We start from the raw sequence: 19785 nt of genomic DNA, 5'->3' as shown, positions 1-19785 counted from the left end.
AGGCCCCAGGCACAATGCTGCTTATCTGTCGCTAGCTCTCCTGTCACCTGGTTTTATTTCCCTCAGAGTAGTCATGACTCTTAAATTATTTATTAATCTACATTTGTATTGTTTTATTACCCACTAGACTATAAGATAGTCCATTAAAGCAAAAAAATTTGTCTATTTAGTTTACAGCTATGTCTTGAGTGACTAGATCAGTGCTTGGAAAATTGTAAACATCAAATACATTGTTATTGAAAACAAATGCACAAATAAATGAATGAATTGATTGATTAATTAATAATATTTCACAGTTAAAGATTCAAGGGAAGACCTAGGGAATATAATAAAATATAAAAATCAATTCAATAAAGAGATAGTGGAACATTTACATACTTCTGGAAATGTGTGAGGTACTGAGAATACAGAGAGAATAGACCTATTTTTGGTGAGCTCATAGTCTATTTTGTGAAACAAAGCAGCAATGCAGGGAGCACTGTATACAGGAGAATAAAAATAAAACATGACAGCATATCAAGAAAGATCTCAAAGATCCCGCCAACAAATGGCAAATGGCTAAGCAGGAGACCATGTGATGTATTAGGCATTTAGAGGAAGCAGAGGAATTCCTGTGAGCTGGAATGACCTAGAAGATTTTCAAAGAGGAGAAAAACATCAAGAATAGAAGGATGTGAAAAAGTGGGCATCCCATACAAAGACGAGGTGAAAAGGGGAAAGGGCCAATCTGACTGGACAGAAAATAAACTAACTCTTAATGAGAACTTAAGGTGTGCCCCACACCAGGCAATGTATGTTTGGATATCTTTCTCATGTATCCTCCACACGTTCCTGCAAGGTGAAAAATGTTATGTCTATTCCATAAATGGAAAAAAATGGAGACTCAGAGAGATAGGGAAACTTGCCTAGATTCACAAACTCTCTGTAGTGACGAAGCCAGGATCTGCACACAGATCAGTTTGATTCTGAGGACCGTGCTCCTCCTACACCTCACCAACATAAGGAGCTTCTGGGCTCTGGAAAGCAGGGGTGGAGAGGGGAATAGTAAAAAATAAGGCTAAAATTAACTTACTGTTAGAATATGCTCAGGGCCTGGAATGATATTGTATACTATAAGACCAGTGAAGGTATTGAAAATGCTTGCCCAGAGGAGTGACTCTTGGAAAATATTAATTTAGGTGATGTAATCTGAATGGATGGAGAGAGATAGAAGCAAGATCAGTTAACCGTTATTGAAGCACCTCTGAGCTGAGGTAAGTACACATGAAGTAGAAAGAAATAAATATAACAGATGGACCTTCATTTAAGAATTGTAGAATTATGGGATTGTCACAGGGAGAAAGTCAGGAGGCATGTGCAGCCTTAACAATGCTGGCAATGCTGCCTTGCTATGCACACCCACTTTTGGTCATTCCAGAGTACCTTTTTCTAATTAGAGCCACTACCCCCAGTTCTCTCTCTCTCTCTTTTTCATTCTCTTTTCTTTGTTTTTGCTTATCTGTATCATGTGTTTTTTAAAAAATTCAAAACAAATATGAACTATTATGAAATCAAAAAGGAATTTGAGAGGGGAAAATTAGTTACTGGCCACTTTTTGCAAGTGATAAAAAGAGAGTCATTTAAAATATATCAAGTATCAAAAATGAGAAGAAGAGTTAAGTTGTACTTTTAAAAAGGACTCAGTTAAGATAGGAGAGTATAGAAGAGTTTTTCAGAGTTGTAAAACTTTTTAAAGAATCTTGTGGAATATGGTTATGTTATGTTTTCTGGGAGGCAACTGAGTAACTGAAGTTAAGGTACACATTTATTTATAAATTAGAAATAAAAGCACCTGACTTTTTCCATGTCACAGAAACACTACAAGATTAAGAGGCATAATGCAAATAAAATTGCTTTGGGTTTTTTGAGGTTTATTGAAAAATATTTTAAAATAAGAACATGGTCTAAATAGAATTGAAAATAAACTTATATTTTTCCCATGCTCTATAATCACAAATTCCTTTTATTCTAGTACAATTTTTCTTCCATATAGTTCTCATTTCTGGATAGGTTGGAATTTGGAAAGCCCAATTATGCTCCTCCCTCATATGTTTATATATCAGACATGAGCCTCACCATTCTGTACCATAATTATGCCTTTTTGTACCTGTTTCTTAGATTACTGTGAATACCTTGGGGAAGGGTATGTGTTTATTTATTTTGTATCTCTTTTGCCTTGAATAAATAGGATGCTCAATCAATAAGCTTAATGAGCAGATTTATGTAATGTAATTCATGCTGTGAAACTTTACTGCTGAAGAATAAATAATATTGAATTGTTATTGAAAAGACAACCCATTTTGATTTCATGTATGCCAGCCAGTAAAATATGAATTTTGGTTTGTTTGTTTTAGAGGTGGAGTCTTGCTATGTTGTCCAGGCTGGTCTCGAATTCCTGGGCTGTCATCTAGGCCTCCTAAGTAGCTGGGACTGCAGGTGCATGCCACCACTCCTGAAAATATAAATATTCTTGGAAAAAAGAAGCAAACTTTGAAATATATAAAAGATAAATTCGATCACTGGCTAATTCTGAACTCTCAGGACATTAGGAAATGTTAGGATAGGCTGGGCGCAGTGGCTCACGCCTGTAATTCCAGCACTTAGGGAGGCCAAGACAGGTGGATCACGAGGTCAGGAGATCAAGACTATCCAGGCTAACAGGGTGAAACCCCGTCTCTACTAAAAATACAAAAAAAATTAGCCAGGCGTGGTGGCGGGCATCTGTAGTCCCAGCTACTTGGGAGGCTGAGGCAGGGGAATGGCTTGAACCCGGGAGGCGGAGCTTGCAGTGAGCCAGGATCGCACCACTGCCCTCCAGCCTGGGTGACAGAGCGAGACTCCGTCTCAAAAAAAAAAAAAGATAGAATAAAGAATCTCATAGGTTCATAAAGCGCCTCCCTCGCTTTTTTTCTTCTTTTATAAATCTCTTTTCCACCTGTTCATGGGCCATAAGTAAAAATTTTAAAAAATTTATAGGAAAGATAAATTCTATTTAAAAATAAATAACCACAATTTTCACAAGATAATCATGCTTCTTCATGTAAATGCCCCAAAAGATAATAATTTGACCATATTTTTCCTTATGATTGTATTTGTATACAAATACTGAAGTATTACATAGGCCAGGTGCAGTGGCTCAGGTCTGTACCCTATCACTTTAGGAGGCCAAGGTGGGAGGATCCCTTGAGCCAAGGATTTTGAGACCAGCCTGGAGAACACAGAGATAACTTATCCCTACAGAAACTAGGCATATTAGCTGGGCATAGTGGCACTTGCCTGTAGACTGTGCTACTCAAGAGGCTGAGGAGGGATGGGAAGATTGCTTGAGCCCAGGAGACTGAGGGTGCAGTTAGCTGTGATCGTACCACTGCACTGCAACTTAGGTGACAGAACGAGACCCTGTCTCAAATATATAAATTTAAGCAGGCCTATAATAGTGTTTGCTTACCCTTATAGGTTGAGTCCCACATTGACTGCTTCCAACTGGTTATCTGTGGAAACACTTTATATATATCTATGTATGTGTGCATATATACGTACAACCAAAAAAATCAGCTTCGAGAAAAAACTAGACAGCTTCAAGTAAGTGAAAATTTTAGGGCAAGTGGTAGGTAGTGATAACTTTTTCCCTTCAGGCCATTCTGAACCATTGATAGATTTTGCACATGTGGCTCCAGTCTTCATGTTTTCCCATCTCAGCTTAGGCCAACTCACGAAAGGGCAACACTCTACAGTGGGAAGAGAACCAACTTTACAGTCAGACATTCCTGGACTCGAGTTGCTGCCACTCCACTGTTTAAAAGTCGCGAGTCCTTGGACAAATCACTTCACCTTTCTGATTTGAACTTTCCCCATCTGTCCAATGGGGATGACTCACCACCACCCCGTTACCTATTAGACTCTCGGTAAACACCAGTATGCATGCTCTCACTTCCCCCACACCTAAACCTCTTCCAAAAAAACCCCAGATATCTCTTTGAATCTATTATTTCATATTATACCTTCTCTTTTTTTATTCTTTCCTGTGGTTTCCAAAACCAAATGTATGTGATAATATATGCTACATATTACTGCTATGTAATAACCGGTAACAGTGTTTGCTCACCCTGGTAGGTTGAGTCCCACATTGGCTGCTTCCAATTGGTTATCTGTGGAAACACTTTATCCTTTTATAAGGGTGAATCTAGAGTGCACTGAGTAATGCATAATGAAGTTAGTTTTGGGGGTAAGGAACCAAGTTTAAAAGACAAAAAAAAAAAGCTGGAGGAGGGCAGATAAGCACAGTAAAATAATCTCCAATGACTTCATTGTGAAGTAATGACTTTTACCAAATAACTGCATTGTAGTTTTATCTTTCCAACCAAGATTGTGTTAATGCTCTAAAATTAAGTCTCTTGTGAAAGTTATCTGGAATTTCTCAACGAGTTTTTAAAGGGGTTTTATTTTTTCATTGGAGGTCATGCCTCAAGAATTTGTAGGAATTCCGCCTGGAAAGTAATAATCAGTGGAAACTGGCAGTCAATGCTAATTTATATTACTCTTCCAGATAAAAATTCCTTCCGTCTTAGACCTGCATTTCGAAAAAGATTATTATCACTCTGGAGAGAATACATCAGTGTAGAAAAAAGAAAGAATGACCTCAAGGATGTCTTCACTGCCTCTGTGCAACTCCAGGTCTGCTTCTTTTTAAACCTCCTTTTTAAAATCCTCTCTTTTGAAATGTTTTGAGGATATTGAAAGCCAGGGGATGTGTCAGAGGCGTGCTTGGCGAGAACTCTCAAAATGATGTTCCCTAATTTGCCTGTTGTGGGAGTTCATGGGACATCTTGGGTGGTGGGAAAAGGACAGAAGTAGGAAATATGGGGGAGACAGAGGTTCAGTAACTGCCTTAACAGGAGGAAGGTGTTTTTCATATAGTCTCATTCCCTTAGTGGCTAGAGGGATTGGCTGTGCTCAAATCAGAGCTTCAGCGCCTCCTTTAGTGGTCGTGTTTTTATATACATAACACATTCATGAGGTTCCATGCTTAATGAAAAAGCTTTGGCTCTTAAAATCAAAGACCAAAATGCATTTTATTTTATTTTTGAGACAGGGACTCTTGGCTTTTAAAATGAAAGACCTAAATATATTTTATTTTATTTTTGAGACAGGGTCTCACTCCAGCACCCAGGCTGGCATGTAGTGGCCATATCTCGGCTCACTGCAGTCTCAACCTCCCGGGTTCAGGTGATTCTCCCACCTCAGCCTCTCGAGTAGCTGAGACTACAGGTGCATACCACCATGCCTGACAAATTTTAGTATTTTCAATAGAGACGGGGTTTCGCCATGTTACCCAAGCTGGTCTTAAACTCTTGGGCTCAAGGAATCCACCCCACTCAGCTTCCCAAAATGCTGGAATTACAGGCATGAGCCACCCATTCAGGCCAGTAGATCTAAATTTAAATTTCAAGTTCTCCAATTACTAGTTCCTTCATTTACAAGTTACTTAACCTCTCTGAGTCTCAGTCTCTATCTATAAAATGGGTTTTATAGAATTGTTAAGGTGAGTAAGGTAGTTGTTCTGTGTAAATCATGCAGCTCAGTGTTTGAATAACTAAAAGTTTGTTGTGTTAGTGTTTTACTAACTAAAAGTTTGTTGGTAAAACAAATGAATAAATAAATACATGTTAGTTCCTTCTACCCTCTCTATTGCATCCAGAGAATTTGGGAAATGTCAACTCCAATGTGAATAACTTGCAGCCTGTTCAAGGATCCAACCAATGAAGTGCAAATGCACTACTACTCTCTTCAGTAATTTTGAAAATGTTTTTGAATCAATACCAACAAAAATCCACAAAAGAGATATGCCAAATGATGATTTGTATGACTAAATCAGACGTTCAGAAGCCTTACCCATTTCTCAAGACTAAGAGCCTATACCTAAGTGGCTAAGAATAACTTTTCAGAACCACTTTTTATTCACAGGATTTCAATCTGAGACACTGCCAAAAACAGACATAGCATCAAAACCAAATGGCCTGCCCTTTTTGTTTTTTTATCATCTGAGATATGTGTAATGGGTCAGACTCACCAAAATTCCAGCATTCAACAGAGCAAAAGTGAATAGGGGAAGTATTCTATTTACTAAGAATTCAGTGAGTCTTATTGAAATATTTAACAGTTGGGCCAAAATGTACAAGCATCATAAATACAGTTTGTACAATTCCAAAAAGCATCTATCTGGGACAAAGCCATTGTTAATCCTATGTGTTTTTGTCAGTGGGTAGGTAATTCTTTAACAGTAGAAACAGAAGACAGATTAGCTTCCAATTGTGAGCTCATTCCTAAGGTCACAACTGAAAGCTGAAAGAGAAACAGAATCCAAAATAAACATCAGTTTGGACTATAAAGCATTTCTCTCTGAGGGTGCCCAGGTTTATATGAAGGAATTCCACCTCAAACAAGGAGAAATCTAACTCACTTTTCCCAGTTATTAACGGGCACGTCTAGTGTCTGCCTGTTCACATCGATCCATTCCTCAACCTCAAATCCATTTTCCAAAGACCCTGGCTTAAGAACCACATGAACCCAGAGTTCTTCTGATTCGTTGCACTTTAGTTGCTTAGAGGGGTAAGAAAATAGTTATAAACTATCTGTAGGAACAGTCCCTAACATGGTTGGCCAGAAAAGCTCAGTAAGAGAGCCAAAAAGTTTAATTTGTTGTAACCTACGATTTCTTAGTAAATATTAACTAATGTTGGAAGTATGCATGGATTTACTTCCCTAGGCTGTTTGAACCTTTTAAATCATAATTTTTTTAAACAAAAAATTTAAGCAAGACCTTAAAAAAGTGACTCATAAAAGAAGGGTGTTTTGTTAGCTTCCCTTGCCTGCCTCCCAGCTACCCGTCTTCAGGGTGATGTTTTTCTTTCATGAGCTTGTCCCCTCCACTTATGTGCCTGGTTGATGGATAATTCCCTCTGCAGGTGTCTCAAAGACCCTGAGTACCCTTTTGGTTAAATGCCCAAACAAACTAACCACTGTTCACAGAGGTACTCACCTTCCTTACCCTTTGTCTCAGTCATGACTAACTGGATGCCCAGCCATATTAGGATTGAAGATTTAACCATTTATTCAGGTGCAGAAATCCAGAGGCCCTGCACAGAGTGACAGCTGGAGCATAACCCAGAAATCTACATATCCCCTAGCCATCAAAGGCATCTTCCTGGCCCAGCATGCAGAAGCTCGATGGATCTAGGAATAACTGTTTATATGGGCTGGATTTTCAGAAGTTATTATTTCTTTATGATTGATTCATTTATGTATTCATTTATTTCCAAAATGTCAGATGCTACGTTCTCGTACCCCATGGGCAGAGAACTTTAAAATTTAGGAAATTTTCACAATGTATGCATTAATTTATTATTTATCAGATATTGATTTAACACCAACTATGTGCCAACAAGAGAAATGAGGGAAAAAGCACACTTAGAAAAAGCAATTTTAAAGACAAGAAAGGCTACATAATATATTGCAGGAAATGAGTAGGTCAATGTGGCTGGAGCTTAGCATTCATTGGAGAAGGCAGAAGGGGCCAGAAGGCTGAGGGATTTAGGGGGAGGTGCTGAGAAGGCCCATTGCAAAGACCTTCTGAATGCCAAGGTGAGGATTTTGGATTTGATTCTGTAAGTAAAAGAGAAATGTAAAAACCATATGAACAGATTTGTGATGAGGAACAATGATGGTGTTAGTTGTAGTTTGGTGGGTAGCTGGAGTAGGGGACAGACCAGTGGCAAATAAACCAGTAGAAAGGCTCTGGCAATCTAAAGGCTCTTAATGAAGGCAGTGAAGAGAAGTTGAAGAGAAGGGGACATTAGGGAAATTAAGGGAGATAAGTGAACATGACCTCATAGCACACCTCTTTCAGAACAGCCATTTTCTGCTAACAAATAAAAGGTCTCAAATCTGGGAAATGGGAATCTCTTTTAAATACTGAATTTATAAAAATAGCAGGAAAATTTGTCTTATGTCTCTCTTTACTAACAGATGATTTCAGAGCTAAACCCATAAAACAGCAAATCAAGGCAAATTTACAATGACAAAAGTTTCTTGTGTGGGAGGAGGTGGGTGGTATAAAGATGAAAAAGATACAGTCTCTTCCCTTAGAGACTTCATAACCTAGCTCCATGGTTCTCAATGGCTGTGTGTTGTGAACAATTGTGATGTGAGTCATAGATTTTTAAAATGACATTAGAAGGCAGCATATGTAGGTTTTTAGTAGCAATGATGATGAGACATAGGCAAGTTAAGAAACTTACCTACAATCTGTAAGTGGGAGGGCCAGGGTGAACTCACTAAGTCTGTAGTGGATACTGTGGAGTACTGCCCAGAGCTGCTTTCAGGACCAAAGAGGGCACTCGTTTTTGCAGGAGCAAAGAAAGAGTGTTGACTGCTCATAACTCCTGGTTTGTCCAAGAATTGTCATTGGCTGAAAGAAGCTGCCTCACCCAAGGTTCAGACTAGGGATTGAGGTGAGATACAATTCCCTTAATTGGAAAACTCTGGAAAGGTCACTCCAGCTCTAGAAATCCCAGAAGGATTCACTGAAGCCTCTGTGGCAACTTCATTGCTGTTCAGCTTCTCCCTCTGGAAAATATTGCTTCTTTTCTTCCTCCAAATATGTCAATTCCAAGAGCATTTTCTAATAAACCTATTGGGTGCTAATTTCCATCCAGAGTCTCTGGATGTTTTCTCTGCCTTGTCCCCCACGCTTATTCAGTCTCCATGTATCACATGCCCAGCACAGACCTGTGTGATCTATGGCACTAATTCCTGGGGAAATATCCAAACTGCAGATTATCTCCAAAGCCCTTTGACTGTTTTCTCACTGTCTTCTCCTTCAGGCTACCATTGAAATGGAAAATTTGTTGGAGAAAGTTGATTAAGTAACATTTCACAGAAGAAGAGAATTGTAATAACCATTTGTAAAAACTTATTGTGTGCTAATTTCCATCCAGAGTCTCAGGAACCTGAGCTGCGGGAAGGCTTGAGGTCAATGCATGTTGTACTTAGCTATTAAACCATATGGTAGAGGAGTCATCACAAAGAATTTGAGCCAGACCTGAAGGAAGAGTAGATTTTGAAAGACCAAAATTTGGTGCTTAGGTGACAAGGAATAATAGGGAAATGAATATTTGGGGAGCAATGACTAGATGAGTCAGTCTGGCAAGAGCAAAGAATTCAAATAATTACTAGAGATAAGTAAGGGAGCAGCTCAAGTTGCTCTTGGATGCCACAGTCAGGAGCTTCTGTCTCGCTCTGTTCTCCACGAAAAACAGAACACTGAGTCAGAAGAAAATGAATCAGGCATCTGTGGAGAGGATGGAATGGAAACTTGAGGAGGAGGGCAGATGTGAGTGACATTTTATGTTAAACATCCCCAAGGATTCTTGACTAATTGAGTAAGGGAAGCCAGGGAAAGATAGAAGTCATAGAGATTTGAAAGCTTTGACAAAGGCAGGCATCCTTCCAGAGAGATGTTATTTGTTTGCTCTCTCAGGATAGATCTTCAGGATAGATTGAGTTCAAGGACATCTCTCTTCTATCAAATGGTTATTACAATTCTCCTCTTCCATGAAATGTTACTTAATCAACTTTCTCCAACAAATTTCCCATTTCAATGGTAGCCTGAAGGAGAAGACAGTGAGAAAACAGTCAAAGGGCTTTGGGGATAATCTGCAGTTTGGATATTTCCCCAGGAATTAGTGCCATAGACCACACAGGTCTGTGCTGGGCATGTGACACATGGAGACTGAATAAGCTTGGGGGACAAGGCAGAGAAAATATAAGTCTTGTAATGCATGTTTTTATTGTCTTTCCAAGGGCATCTTTTCTTTTCCTTAAACCTGAGGTTCTGATTAACCTCAGATGCCACATTGGAAATACAAGCTACTTCAATACATATTAATTCTATTCTGGATGTATTGTGTATTAAGATACCTAAGCTATTTTTAAATATATACACATATCTAGTGGCTCAGTCATAATCAGATACTAATCACTTGATGAAATCAGTAGGAAAGACATTACACAAAAATACTGTTTCGTGTTTTGTAATCAGCCTTCCAAAGACAAATTCTTGCTGGCTTTCGGCCATAGGAAACAAGATGTTTAATTTCAATGTGAATTTCTTGATTCCATATTTAAATAAACAACAAATTGTGACAGATGAGAAAAACAATGTCTCCAGTGATATGATCGCACTAAATTGCCAAGTTGGGGGAAGGGAGAGAGTTGGGGGGAGAGAGACTATATTTTAAACTGTAAGCCAGGGATACAGAAACTAAAATTATAAATTTGGGGAACAGGATTCTTTCTTTCTAATATCTTTTACATGATATCATAATCAATCTATTTTTTGGGGGGGGGAATATCCTATATTCCTTCCCATTTCTACTATCTCTCCCACCCTTTTTATTTTTATTTTTTTTTCAGCTCTGTATGGTTTGCGGAGACCAGAAATGTCAAAACTCTGTGGAGAACAGCTGTTCTCATTTCTGGCTCATCTGCTAAGGAGTACTCAGAATCTCCTCAAAAGGCTCCTGCAAGCTATCCCACCCCAGATGTAAACTCAGAGACTGATTTTGCAGTCTTTGAAAGAAACGATCAGATGCAGTAGAACTGAAGTTTCCTTACCACTGAATCTACTGTGTGAAAATTATTTGGAGGCCACAGCTAAAAGGTGACAGAGCTATCCAAAGGTCCCCAAGCAGTGAGTCCACTAGTATATTAACAAGACATCAACAACACATGCCTTTGGGTGGGAGCAGAGGTAATTGCTGTTGGTAAGAATGGATGTCTCCTGTCCCAGGAAGCCTCCTCTGAGGCCCCATCTGCCAGGCTTAGGTCAATAGCTCTTCTGTGGGTACACAGGAAGCCTTGCTTCTCTATCTCAACACACTATAAAACACATATTTTTATAATAACCTTCTTATATGATTAGAAACAGAGGGCCTACCTTACTTGACATTGTACCCCAGTGTTGTGCACAGTATGTAGTACATCTAAAGTGTTCAGTGAATATCCTAAAGATGAAATCAGTTTTTAAATCAGCTGGATGTAGCTAGAAGACTAGATGAGGTGTAAAAGGCAGCTGTGCTGGGGAAATGAGGGCAGTGAGGTTTTAGTCCCAATTTTAGGTTTGGGACTCTGACAGAAGCATGTCCTGGAGACTGGTAGGGCACCAGCAGAAGGTGGCATCAGTGCCAAAAAGGTTGCTCTGACAGGCAAAGAGAGCACTTGAGTTTAGATCTTCCTAAACCCCTCAGTTGGGCTTAGGACCACCTGAGTCCTAAGGTAGCATGGGCAGTTCTCAGCAATTCCTATTTGTTTCAAATGGAGGATGTAACATTGCTAAGAATCTAGGATTACAAGAGGGGAGTCCAATGGTTGGTGTGAAAATGCTTTGTGGTTGTGAACTTCAGGGCATACTATCTGACTGGGAACCAAATTTGAGTTCCAATGAGATCTCAGGGCTTTCACATTCCCAGGAGAGGTGTAGGGGGTCAGCAGGGAGGACCACCTGTCCGGAAAGCTGAGATTTGAGGATCAGAAAGCAGCAACACAAGGTGGTGTCAGGAGAGACAAGGCATCACTGCAGTACAAGAGGAGCAAAAGGACGGACGAAGAGCCCACGCGTTCATCTCTATCATGTGGGCCCCCACCACACACCAAGGTGCACACTTATGAAGAGCAGGAGACTGGGAAGAAATGTATTCATAACTTCCTGGGATATGTAGATTATTTCAATTATTGCATTAAACTGTAACCAATCCTGAAAAAAGCAAGCAAGCTGAGTTTTTCCCTCCCTCCCTCCCTCCCTTCTTTCTTTCTCTTTCTTTCTTTCTTTTCTTTCTTTTCTTTCTTTCTTTCTTTCTTTCTTTCTTTCTTTCTTTCTTTCTTTCTTTCTTTCTTTCTTTCTTTCTTTCTTTCTTTCTTTCTTTCTTTCTTTCTTTTTCTTTCTTTCTTTCTTTCTCTCTCTTTCTCTCTCTTTCTCTCTCTCTTTCTTTCTCTTCCTTTCTTTCTTTCTTTCTTTCTTTCACTTTCTTTCTTTCTTTTTCCTTCCTTCCTTCCTTCCTTCCTTCCTTCCTTCCTTCCTTCCTTCCTTCCTTCCTTCCTTCCTTCCTTCCTTCCTTCCTTCCTTCTTTCTGCTTTGTTCTGCTTTATCCTGTTTCCAATGAATAGAGACTTTTGATGACAATGCTTTTGGGAGCATTTTGTAACATAATAAAGAAGTTACATTTTTTTTTTCTTTTTGCACACATGAATGGAGCATGAAGGCATTTGTAACCCTGTGACAGGTGATTTTAATGACTAATCTAGGTACATAGAAGAAAAAGACTTGGCCTAACTTGGCACCTAAATAGAGAGCTAAGAGGTTGGGGGTGAAATCTTATCTTTCAGTGGAAGTAAAATAAATCGGGGACATATGACTGTAATCATCACTATCTCCAGTCCCTCCAAGAGTCAGGAGACCTGGTGAAACCTGAATGTTAGCGAGGAAGTGGCTTAATACCCCTGAAACACAGTAAGCATTATTATTAGAAAAGAATCATTAGTGAAGTCAGCTGACATGTCTTCCCAACAGAACAAGGGACAGTAGATTGTAGAGAAGATTCAGAGCTGGCACTTATTTCAAATATTTGTATACATTTTACTTCTTGTACTTCCAAACCATCCAAAACAGCAAACAAAAATAAATCAAAGAGTATTTTATTCCACATTTAATAGAAGTTAGAAGACTGAACTAAAACACAAACTGACTATATCTGGATCAGAGATACTTTGGTCTTGCATTATGTAACATATTGAGAATTTATAAATATGTAAGGATTATATGAGCATTTTCCTTTGTTGTTTGATGATTTTTTTTCTGTCAACAAGCACCATTGTATGAAACAACATAATTAAATAGAGTTATTTGATACTTATCATATACCAAGTGTTATTTTAGGCATTTTGTAGATGCTTACTCAAGCGATGGTTAACAGCCCTTGAAGTGGGTGCTATTAATTCCCTCTATTACAAACAAGGAAGCTGACAGAATGATACTAAGCAACTTGATTGAGATTTTACAGCCAGTAATAGTAGATATAGGATTTGATCTCAGGTTTTCCATGACTATAAACTGTGCTTACCTCCTACACCAGGCTGGTCTGTGAATAGAGTATATTCAACAAAACTTTGTGAATATCTGCCATGTGTAAGGTGCATGTAGAGAATATAAAGATCGTGCATGTGGGTACAGTCACAGATTGTGTTAGGGGTCCTGATCCAGACCGCAAGAGAGGGTTCTTTGATGTTGCACAAGAAAGAATTTGGGATGAGTCCACAGTGCAAAATGAAAGCACGTTTATTAAGAAAGTAAAATGGTGAAAGAATAGCTATTCCACAGACAGAGTAGGGCATTCCCGAAAGTAAGAGGAGGAATGCTCCCTCTCTAGGTACAATGCTTGTTTATATATAGGATAACAATCACAATGACAACAACAAATCATAGGGAGATGTGCTCTGCTATAAGGGTTTGTGATAAAGGGTTAATTTTCTTAATCACCATATTTTGTAAAAATCAATATTATTATTTTTAAAGCAAAATTAGAAATGCTTAAGATGTTGAAGTATCGGGACATTCCTGGGTCTGGATCTGTTTAGTAAATATTATCAATCTGTTCTTTTAAACCTAAACATGTAGAGGGGCTAGGAATAACTAACTTCCTGGGAATGCAACCCAGAGAGTCCCAGCCTCATTTTTCCTAGCCCCCACTCAAGATGGAGTTGCTCTGGTTCGAACACCTCTAACAGTGAGATGGAAGCCATGGAAGCACACTAGCAGGAGAAACCAAAATGCCTAAATGACACAGCACAATAGAGCGGACAATCATATCCATTTGTTTACTTGTTTATTTGCAGCATGAAAGCAAGGCATCTCACTTGAGCATTCTGATGGGTCCTAGCAAGACATCAAGGTGACCTGTGTTTTTCTCCCAGGCTGACATTTCTCAATCTCCTAGCATTAGAAAGGTAGAGCCAAACCTCCAGCATCTTGCTGCTTACCTGCAGCTCTCACTGAGCCCCAGGTTATCTGGATTTGGAGGATTTTGGATCAGTAGGATTGACCATTAGACACTATTTCTCATTCAGTTAAGGAAGGGATCACAACTAATGTGTTTCTCTGATGAAAAAAGTAGGGTGGCCAAGGGGTTTTGATATCAGAAAGATCTGCTTGGATTTAAACCCAAATTTGGTCCCTTAGTTATAACATCTTTGAAATATTTATTTAACTTTTCTGAACTGTGGTTTCTTAATTTATAAAATGAGGATGGCATGAGCAATTGTAGGCATTAATAAAACAATATACTTGAAAGTGTTTGACAATACCAGGAGCTCAAAAAAAAGAAAAACATCTAAAACAGAATGTGGGTGAAAAGACTGAGCGTAATTTTCTACTTGAAGCAGAGTTTTCACTGAACACCATACTTCTTTCTGACCATGCCCACACTCTACAGCCTATTGGCTTGTATTATAGATTTTTATGTGTGTGGTTTATTATTTTCTCACACTAGCTCTCTTGCCATCTTCTGTCTGCTATTAATCTGTAAGATCATTCGGCACAAGAATTGTGAATTAGATTTGTTTTATATTCTCTTCCCATAGTACCTAATAAAAACTCCCCACAGAGCCTCCATTCTGTGAGAAGAATACAAATATACAGCACTTTACAATTTACAAAATCATTTCACATGCATCCCCTCATTTGATCTCACCACAGCTCTCATGGGCTTCCTTGGTTCTCAGATCACGATGATTGGGAGGTGGACAGACTAAGTAATGATCAGGTTTCGGCATTAAACATAGCATGTACTCTGATACTTATCAAATTTTTCTTTGCCACCTGCTTTTTCTCTCTAACCTTGCACCCTTAGAAATGTATCTCAGTTACACAACCTCGGGTCCAAAGTCCATCCCCTCCAAAAAAAAAAAAAGAAAAAGCCAAGAGGTAACTTGTTCCAGCACATTTTTGCATGGCCTCCCTAGAAGGAAAAGAGCCTATGTTTATCATCCAGTTGCATTAAGACATTAACATTTCTTGACCAGATTCAAGCAAGATGATTTAAATGAGAGCATGCCTAATGACATTTTAGGACAAATACAATGTTTTAGATGCATGAATTAATTTTAAAGCTTAATTCTACCACAATTCTCACAAGTTAAAGTAAAATTTTTAAACATGTAAGACAAGTTTTTTAAGAACAGTTTTAAGTTTATAGTAACATTGAGAAGAAGATACAGAGATTTCTTATATACTGTTGTCTCCACACATGCTCAGCCTCCCCCGTTGTCAACATCTCCCCTCCCAACAGAGTGGTGCATTTGTTACAGTCAATGAAATGACATTGACATGTCAACATCACCCAAATCTGTAGTTGCCCTTAAGGTTCATGCTTGGTGTTGTATATCCTATGGGTTTAGGTAAATGTATAATAATATGTGTTCATCAGTATAACATACAGAGTGTTTTCACTGCCCTGAAAATCTTCTGTGCTTCTGTGAAAATTTTCACTGCCCTGAAAATTTTCTGTAGATAGATAATCCCTCCCCTTAAACCCTGGCAGTCACTGATCTTTTTTTTTTTTTTTTTTTTTTAATGATTCCATAGTTTTACCTTTTCCAGAATGTCATATATTTGGAGTAAGTTATGTGAACTTTCCAGATTGGCTTCTTTCACTTAGTAAAATATGCACTTAAGTTTCCTCTGTGCCTTTCTATAGCCTGATAGCTCATTTCTTTCTTTTCTTTTTTTTTTTTTTTTATTGAGACAGAGTCTCACTCTGTTGCCCAGGCTGGAGTGCAGTGGTGCGATCTCGGCTCACTGCAAGCTCCTCCTCCCGGATTCACGCCATTCTCCTGCCTCAGCCTCCCCAGTAACTGGGATCACAGGCACCCGCCACCACGCCAGGCCATTTTTTTTGTATTTTTAATAGAGATGGCGTTTCGCCGTGTTAGCCAGGATGATTTTGATCTCCTGACCTTGTGATCTGCCTGCCTCGGCCTCCCAAAGTGCTGGGACTGCAGGCGTGAGCCACTGAGCATGGCCTAGCTCATTTCTTTTTAGCACTGACTTATATTGCATTGTCTGAACATATCACAGTTGCTTTATCCATTCACCTACTGAAGAACATCTTGGTTGCTTCTAAATTTTGGCAATTATAAATAAAGCTGCTATAAACTTTTCTGTGTAGGTTTCCATGTGGATACAAATTTTTTACTTCTTCGGGTAAATACCAAGGTGTGATTGCTGGATTTTATGGTGTATTAGCCCATTCTCACACTGCTATAAAGAACTACCTGAGACTGGGTAATTTATGGAGAAAAGAGGTTTAACTGACTCACAGTTTCATAGACTGTACAAGAAGCATGACTGGAAGGCCTCAGGAAACTTATAATCATGGCAGAAGGCAAAGCGGAAGAAATGGTGGAGCAGGAGAGAGAAAGAGTGAAGGGGGAAGTGCTACACATTTTGAAACAACCAGATCTTGTGAGAACCTTATCACAAGAACAGCAACGGGGAAGTCCAACCCCATGATTCAAGCACCTCCCACAAGGCCCCTCCTTCAATATCTGAGGATGACAATTTGACACCAGATTTGGGTGAGGACACAGAGCTAAACTATATCATATGGTAAGGAGTATGTTTAGTTTGGTAAGAAACTTCCCAACTTTCTTCCAAAGTAGCTCCTCCATTTTGCCTTGCCAGTGACAAATGAGACTTCCTGTTGTTCTACATTCTCATCAGTGTTTGGTGCTCTGTTGGTGATCTGGATTTTGGCCATTCTCATAGATGTGTAGGCGTCTAATAAGTGTGTAAGTGTCTAATAGGTGTGTCGGCTATTCTAATAGGTATCTCATTGTTGTTTCAATTTGCATCTCCCTGAAGATATATGCTGTGGAACAACTTGTCATTTGCTTATTTGCCATCCATATATCTTTTTTGGTGAGGAAAATAGGATTTTTCAAATCCTACCTGGGACCTAACTGCACTGGCATAAGGGTAGCATGTGGTAACAATGGAAATCATTATTAAGGCATTTTCTGTAGACAGGTCATCTCTCTGTTAAATACATTGCTAAATTATTTACATATTGATGGGACTAAGAAGTCTGGGCAGCAAGTCCTTGTCATTATTCCTTATCTCTTTACCTGCATTCAGATAAAAAGAGGATCGTTTTGGTCTTAGAGGTATCACAGTGAGGCCAATATCATCTCTATAGAGATTCTGAGTTAAAAAACCCAAACTGATACCTCAAAGAGCAAAATGATGAACTAACCTAGCTGAGTAAATGCACAGTAGATGTGTTATTGTTGCTCCATCCTGCCATTCAACTGAAAAGATGACAAAGTGTATTTTTCTCTCATTTTGTGTCCTCCTTCCATACCATTCCCCGGCTTCAATTCTATGCAAATTTATTCAAGGAAGAAGTAAAAATGTGAATGGAGAAAAATGAAAACAAACCATTACAGGAAAGTGTCAAACAGCAGAGATGGGCCATGAAAATCAAGATTATGAGTTGGCAACTGTCACCATACAGAGGAGAACAGGCAAATCTTATGGAGCAAAAGCCAAAGGCTGCTTTCATGGAGCTGAAACTGGCTGTGCAGAAGAAGTCAAGTATGTTTTTCAGAGTTTCTGATACAGCTCTTGATGAGATGAGTGTCACATAACTTGTTCTGACCAGTGGGATGCAGCAGCAGTGACACTGCCCCACTCTCAGCCTGTGCCTAGGAGGCCTGGCAGCTTCTGTTTTCATTCAGGGAAGGAGACTCCTCTTTTTGCTATAATGCATTTTACAGAAGGATGCTGCAAAATTCAGAGAGAAAGCATCTTAAAGAAAAGCATCTTTGTTTTTTCCTTAGTGACCTTGAGTGACCTCTCCTGAAATTGTGATTGTTTTCATATCATATGAGCAAGGATGATACATTGTTTGTTTTGAAAGTTTAAATTGAGTTTGGTTCCGATCAGGACTAAAATTTATCAATATTATGCTTGTTTAATATTAAAATAGTAACTTGCCAATTAGTAAATAGCTCCTGCTTCTAGTCCCCCAAATGATCTCATGGCCCTAGGAGCCCCCTAGTTTGTCACTTTAAGGAAGGCCACTAGCCAGCCTATTGCAACTGTCATGCACCACCCTTTTTATCTCTGCTCCCCAGTGGGAGAGTCTGCATCCCTGGAACTCTAGAGGGCCAGTACCTGGTGGCCACCTAGTCCCCATGAGCTTCAGTTATTTGCTTATCTGTGGCACCTGCAGCCCTCCAGATGCACTGTGGCTGGTTGGTTTTTTTTTTTGTGTGTGTGTGTATATCTCTATTTCTATTTCTATTTCTATTTCTATCTCTATCTCTATCTATCTATCTATCTATCTATCTATCTATCTATCATCTATCTCTATCTCTATCTCAGTCTCTAATTTCTATCTCTGAGTAACATGTTTGTGTGTGTATACATATATATGGGAGAAGGGAAGGAAAAAAAGACGAAATTCACATATTACAATGTAAAATTGACCATTTTAAAGTGCACAATTAAGTGATATTTAGTACTGTCTCTCACTTTTGCAACCACCACCTCTATCTAGCTTCAAAACAATTTCATTGCCCCAAAAAGAAACCTTACACCAATTAGCATTCATCTTCCATTCCTACCTCCCCCCAGACCCTGAGGCAACCACTGATCTACTTTGTCTCTCTAGATTTGCCTATTCTGGACATTTCACGTAATGGCATCATACAATATGTGGCCTTTCATGTCTTTCATTTTTCACTTAACATAGTGTTCTCAGTGTTCATCCATGTGGTAGCTATATGCCAGTACTCAATTCCTTTTTGTGACTATATAATATTCCATTGCACAGATATAACACTTTATTCATCTATTGATGGACAATTGAGTTGTTTCCACCTTTGGCTATTGTGAATAATGTGTTAGATATTTTAAATGTTACCCTGTGCTAGTGTCCCTCTAGTGATATAAACACATGTGAAGCACCTCTCATTTATTTCCAATGCAATTAGTGTTTTATGACTGCTTTCAATTAGCATTGTATTATACAGCATTCTATCTCCTTCACCAATAAAATTTTCATTACTCAAAACAGTTTTTCAGTTAATCTTTACTTTAATTCTTATTTCTTTTGTATGTTTAAAGATGAAGATGAGAAAAGTGCTTTATCAACGAAGTTAATTTGTTTCCTTAAGGAAAAGATACAACTGAAGACTTACTCATGACAAATACTTTTAAAATAATTTTTCCACTAGTTTTGTGGTGAGTTCTTTAATCTGAATTTTCTACATAATAATTTTAGTCTTGCTTGCATTCTTAACTGTGTAGACACTACCACTGTATAATTTTAAAGTGTTATTACCATTAATTTCATGTTAGTATTTTCAGTGGGCCATTTTTTTTCTCTTGGTTGACCACTACCTGGATTAAAATTCATATTCGAATGCATCAGTTTTCTTTACAGATGATTCAATCCAACTTGCCCTCTGTTGTCATTGTCTCAGCACCAGTGCAGTGGCACAGAGGAGAGTTGGGGAATGGAGTCAGGGAGAGGTTATGAGCTTGGCCTGGAAGCCAGCCCCAACTCTCCTGTGGACCATGGTAAGGTCTTTAACATCTCTTTGATATCAGTTTCTGCATCTTTAAAATAA

At 38.8% G+C, this 19785-nt stretch overlaps 1 long non-coding RNA gene across 1 annotated transcript in view; it reads left to right on the top strand.

Moving 5' to 3' along the window:
- The window catches only part of LOC105493500 (uncharacterized), a 29086-nt gene extending 9734 nt beyond the window's left edge, over window positions 1–19352 (top strand). Inside the window, exons 2-5 of the long non-coding RNA XR_011608741.1 lie at window positions 1179–1253; window positions 4586–4713; window positions 17548–17743; window positions 19280–19352. This is a non-coding gene — a long non-coding RNA (uncharacterized lncRNA). The remainder of the gene's footprint in view (window positions 1–1178; window positions 1254–4585; window positions 4714–17547; window positions 17744–19279) is intronic.
- Window positions 19353–19785: the final 433 nt, after the last annotated feature.

Source organism: Macaca nemestrina, chromosome 1, assembly GCF_043159975.1.
Source record: "Macaca nemestrina isolate mMacNem1 chromosome 1, mMacNem.hap1, whole genome shotgun sequence".
NCBI classification, from domain to species: domain Eukaryota; kingdom Metazoa; phylum Chordata; class Mammalia; order Primates; family Cercopithecidae; genus Macaca; species Macaca nemestrina.
Note: the sequence above shows the minus strand (reverse complement) of the source record. Positions and strands in the feature narration are given on the sequence as shown.